This window comes from Monodon monoceros, unplaced genomic scaffold, assembly GCF_005190385.1.
Source record: "Monodon monoceros isolate NGI ecotype Baffin Bay Population unplaced genomic scaffold, NGI_Narwhal_1 Super_Scaffold_9, whole genome shotgun sequence".
In the NCBI taxonomy this organism is placed as follows: domain Eukaryota; kingdom Metazoa; phylum Chordata; class Mammalia; order Artiodactyla; family Monodontidae; genus Monodon; species Monodon monoceros.
Window position 1 is genome coordinate 44,122,932 of NW_021703786.1, and position 6,168 is coordinate 44,129,099.

Consider the following 6,168-nt stretch of genomic DNA (forward strand, 5'->3'; position numbering starts at 1 on the left):
CCATGGCCGCTGAGCCTGTGCGTCCGGAGCCTGTGCTCCACAATGGGAGAGGCCACGACAGTGAGAGGCCCGCGTACCGCAAAAAAAAAACAAAAACAGAAAACTTGAATAATCACAAGACTATCAAACAATCACATCTGAGCTGCCACTAAGAAGGAATTATGTACTTGCTTTTATTTTAGGTCTATAGTAATACTTTAAGACCATAAAGTTGTCACTGATCAGGGAAGCCTGTCCTGATGCACAGAAATACGGAAGTTATTTTTATTTCTAACCTTTCCCTAATAGTGGGGTATAGTAGGATCTTAGAAAGCTCCTGCTTCCCCTAACATGAACCTATTTTCCAGGTCTATACAAAGGATGGCACTAGTTACATTTTCACACAGGGGATGCCTCCTGAACTATATCATTAATTCTCGTTGCTTAATAACTAATACAAATTCAATGTAGTATTATTAGCACAGGAAGATTTTCATCATTAATACATGTAATATATACAATATATTCATAGTATATGCACTGGATAATAGGTACCACATGAAACAGTGAGATGTGACCTTTCTCCATACGAAAGCTACAAAGTGGCTATAAAGTCTGGAGACAAAGGAACTATTATTCTATATATTATTATCAATACGCAAGTATGTTTTCAGACTTCATGGCCCCCTGTAATCAGGTAAAGAGCCAAAATAAATGAATAAAAGTATCGATAGGGCTTCCCTGGTGGCGCAGTGGTTGAGAGTCCGACTGCCGATGCAGGGGACACGGGTTCGTGCCCCGGTCTGGGAAGATCCCACATGCCGTGGAGCTGCTGGGCCCGTGAGCCATGGCCGCTGAGCCTGCGCGTCCGGAGCCTGTGCTCCGCAACTGGAGAGGCCACAACAGTGAGAGGCCCACATACCGCAAAAAAAAAAAAAAAAAAAAAGTATTGATAAAATATGATCCCCAAATAAATTATTCAAATGTATATTAAACCCACATAATGATACGTATGATATGAATTTGGTGCAAAAACTAGCTATGGTAGCAATCTGAGTTACTCAGAGGAGCTTCCTGAGAGAATCAAGATTTTTTTTTTAAATAAAATTTTATTTTATTTATTTATTTTTGGCTGCGTTGGGTCTTTGTTGCTGCGCGCAGGCTTTCTCTACTTGTAGCGAGTGGGGGCTACTCTTCGTTGCAGTGCACGGGCTTCTCATCGTGGTGGCTTCTCTTGTTGCAAAGCACAGGCTCTAGGCATGTGGGCTTCAGTAGTTGTGGCGCACGGGCTCAGTAGTTGTGGCTCACAGGCTCTAGAGCACAGTCTCAGTAGTTGTGGTGCACGGGCTGAGTTGCTCTGCGGCATGTGGGATCTTCCTGGACCAGGGCCCGAACCCGTGTCCCCTGCATTGGCAGGCGGATTCTTAACCACTGCGCCACCAGGGAAGCCTGAGAATCAAGATTTTTTAAGCTGGATTTAGTTGCGATGCATAGCCAAAAATATAGCCTTCCTGGACAGCGTAAAGGAAAAACTGAATGGTGACTTCCCTTCTGAACAGAAAGCAAGAGTATATTGGTTTAAATGGTCCTACAAGAGAATGACTTAATTAGATGTGCGGAAGTAGGTTCACAGATAATTTGGATTCACATTGGCCTTAGGAAGGGACTGGAATTGCTCCTCGCTGCACTGGCCCCCTTCACTGCGTTCCCATGTCACCCGTAAATGTTTAAGTTTTTCAGAACTTGGCAGTAATAACCAAAGCCAACATCTATTCTCTACTTATTGGAGAATCTATCCAGAGCAGTCAAAAGGCTGTCTTAAAATTCCCATCAAATCCTAGTGAGAGCATTATTAAAATGTTCTCTCTTTCTGAGAACACTGTGACATTTTGCAGATGCCTGATAAAGAAAGTGTCTAAGAAAATAAAATGATGTTCCTGTGGTCACAAAGCAGGTTAAGAGTTGGCTAGGAAAGCCCCTCTCAGACGCATGTTTCCTGGAAGACCCTTCCTGATAGCTTTAACCTACTGAGGTAGAAGAGTGTTACTAGTAAGCACACTGCACTGCAAATCAGGCGACCAGGGTCTCCACTGCTGTGTGATTTGTGAACTCTCTTCTGTTCTTTGAATCTCAGTTACTTTATTAGTGAACTGAGAAATATGGATTAGATAGTCCCTTACAGCAATAAAATCCTGTGACCATTACAAACAGTGTCTCCAGATATCTGCTTTCAGAAGGCAGCCTCTTTCCATTAAATCAACTGAAATATAAGTGCAATAATACATGAATGGTTGCAATACAGGGTATATTAAGCAAATTTTGTCTCAGTCCCAGATAGACAATGCTGACATAAGAGATGCAAGACCACAGAGACAATAAAACAAATATTTTTTTAAATTAAACATCAGAATAGAAAATAACGTGCAGGTATTGTTTATAAGCAAAATGTGAAATATATACCATGGATAACTGATGGAGAAGTCACAGATGCTGCATAATTAGACAGAGAAATACCCTGTTTTCTAGTCTGTTCCTATGTTGAGTTTCACAGAGGAAAAGAGATTTCACAAGCAACTTACATTTAAAAAACAAAAGTGCAAGAAGTAGGCCCACCCAGCTTGGCGAAGCCGTGGAACGATCTGACAATGAATCAGAGGCGACTGACTGAAGGAAACAAAGAAGCTGTCTATCTTTAGCTGCTCTTCATGAAGCAAGTTTTAAAATTAAATTTCCAAGCATCCTTGAAAAAGTACAATAAATGGGGGGAAAAATCATGGTTTCTTGGGAGAAACTAACAATCTTTTTCTGACTCTCTGGTAAAGAGCAGAAACTTTCCTCCCTAGTATAATATCTGCAGTTGTGTGGGCAGTTGAAAAGACTACACGTGGGCAATTCAGCGAAACACAAGAGCAGCAGGCAGCGAAGTTCAGGGAATACAGATCACAGCTGGCTTTGAAACAACACCTTACATTATTCCAAAGGCAGTCACTTCCAGGTTGCCAACAACTCAAATTATTTATAGTAGATTGATTTATACACTCAACCCAATGTGAGAAGAAATATTTCTATTTATATCCAAACATCTTTAATATGAGGGGAATTATACTTGGGAGACCTTCATCACCAAAAACACGTTTTGCCAAATATGATTTAAGAAAGAGGAGGAAGCTACGTGTTTTCCATATCTGACCCTATAAAAGTACCCTTGGAATGAGTATGGTTTGTCTTTCCTCATAAAGCTTCAAGGTAAGTGTGTGTGAGGACAGGGCTCTGTCTGAAGGGCCAACAGGGATGCCTGGTTGCCTGCACGCATGCCACACATCCTAGCCCGCACTGCCCATGGCAGCCCTTCCAGGGAATTAGCAACTTACTACGTGGCAATTTTAATTAGATGTTTTGCTGCTCCCAGTCATTTCCTGCTTAATTCAGAATCCTTCATCCTATTATTGGGAATTGTTAGCATTTAATGAGAAGAAATTTGCTCTTTTTCTTACAGGTCTGACCCACTTCAAGGTTGCACCTCTAAGGTAAGATACTGATTTTTCTCATTCCTCGCAGGGAGCAAGAAATCTGCAGTGGCTTGGAGAGTGGTCGGGGGCGGGGGCAGGGGTGGAGGTTATAAAATAAAAGCATTTCAATTTCAGGGCTGTTCATGCTTCCCTTGAAAAACTCTGAGGGAGACTTTAGAAACTGGTTCTCATTAATTTATATCTTTTGCAATAAATAAAATGCTTTCTCAGAATCTTTAGGAGTTTTTAGATACAATTTTTTCCATTTCCAGCATTGCAGACTGTATTTTAAATAATTGAATTACAACATGCAATACAACATTTCACAGTGTTACTGTTCATTTACGGAGAAAATGTATGGATTGGCCAAAAAGTTCTTTCGGGTTTTTTCCATAACATCTTTTTTTAATTTATTTATTTTTGGCTGTGTTGGGTCTTCGTTTCTGTGCGAGGGCTTTCTCTAGTTGTGGCAAGCAGGGGCCACTCTTCATCGCGGTGTGCGGGCCTCTCACTATTGCAGCCTCTCTTGTTATGGAGCACAGGCTCCAGACGCACAGGCTCAGTAGTTGTGGCTCACGGGCCCAGTTGCTCTGCGGCATGTGGGATCTTCCCAGACCAGGGCTCGAACCTGTGTCCCCTGCACTGGCAGGCAGATTCTCAACCACAGCGCCAGCAGGGAAGCCCCCATAACATCTTAATGGAAAAGCCTGAACAAACTTTTTGGCCAAATCAATAAATTTCCTATACACAGCTTTTACTCACCGCTGTATATAATATAAAAAACCTTGAGATGCTGTCTAAATGGATTAATAGAATGGATTGAATCCTTGCCTTGGAAAAGTGGCTGAAAACTGCATATTGTTTCACACTCTGTAAAATGGACATTTTAAAAAATATAATATGAAAAATGTGAGCATTTTTAGCAAGATAAAGGATTTTAATTATGCTATCCAAATCACTGTAGTTTGAATAGAAAAATGTTGAGAAGATAACCCAAGTGCTTTTGAGTTTTCCTGGAAAAGATATCTTTTTAAACAGTATGTAGGTTTCTTAAAAAACTAAAAATAGAACTACCATACGACCCAGCAATCCCACTGCTGGGCATATACCCTGAGCAAACCATAATTCAAAAAGAGTCATGTACCAAAATGTTCATTGCAGCTCTATTTACAATAGCCAGGACATGGAAGCAACCTAAGTGTCCATCGACAGATGAATGGATAAAGAAGATGTGGTACATATATACAATGGAATATTACTCAGCCATAAAAAGAAACGAAGTTGAGTTTTTTGTAGTGAGGTGGATGGATCTAGAGTTTGTCATACAGAGTGAAGTAAGTCAGAAAGAGGAAAACAAATACCGTATGCTAACACACATATATGGAATGTAAAAAAACAAAAATACAATGGTTCTGAAGAACCTAGGGGCAGGACAGGAATAAAGACGCAGATGTAGAGAATGGACTTGAGGACGCAGGGAGGGGGAAGGGTAAGCTGGGACGAAGTGAGAGAGTGGCATGGACATATATACACTACCAAAGGTAAAATAGATGGCTGGTGGGAAGCAGCCACATAGCACAGGGAGATCAGCTCGGTGCTTTGTGACCACCTAGAGGGGTGGGATAGGGAGGGTGGGAGGGAGATGCAAGAGGGAGGGGATACGGGGATATATGTATATGTATAGCTGATTGACTTTGTTATACAGCAGAAACTAACACACCATTGTAAAGCAATTATACTCCAATAGAGATGTTAAAAAAAGATCTTCATTATAAAATAGGTTATATATGACCATTATGCACAGGATTGATGAATGTTAAAGTGGCAGGAGACAGATCTTGAAAAGAAAAAGTTTTCTGAAATTTTTATGAGAATACTAGTAATAAAGCAAGAAAACATAGGTAATAACATTTTATAATGCCTTTGAGAAATACTAAAGACAGGTGAAGAAACTGAGTTTGTCAAACTTATGACACAGGAACAAGAGAAGTTGATGTAGAATAGGATATTTTTAACTAAACAATGCAAAACAAGGCTCCTCACATTTCTGCTTTCCTTTATTAGGTAGTCCTTGTAAATCCCAAATCTATAATGAAAAGGTTTTCACCAGGTACTAAATAGTTCCTATAACTTTAGCAACGTATTCTGTAGATGTTTTAATTTATAAAGCCAACTCTGGTCCTTCCCCACACCCAACATGTGTTCTAAGAGGTGTGAAGGGTGCCGTAGAAGGAAAACACTCCCTGTCTGCAAGGTGCTTATAATCCCACTGGAAGACAAGAACTACAAGTGAAAGAGCTGGAGAAATCCCGCAGTCCTCTTAGCATGGTGTTCTGTATAAGCTGATGACAGGAGGCTTCTTAAGATTAATATGCAAAAGAAACAGAGAAAGGAGCTACAATATCACACAGTAGATGAGCCAGAAACAACTGTCTCTTTCCAAATGCAAGAATAAGCATCTATCACCACTGGCACAGAACACAGAGACTGACATGTCACCTCCAGCCAAGCCAGGGAGTTGACCATACCCAAAAAGATGCTAGTGCTCAACTTGTCAAGGAATAATGTCGTGGTTTTTTTTAACGTGAATCGAATGGCCCAGTTGCTGATTTTCTATAATATCTTTACTTCCTCTGCCAGGCAGTGTCTTTGATTTGGCTGCCATCAATAACCCACAGCC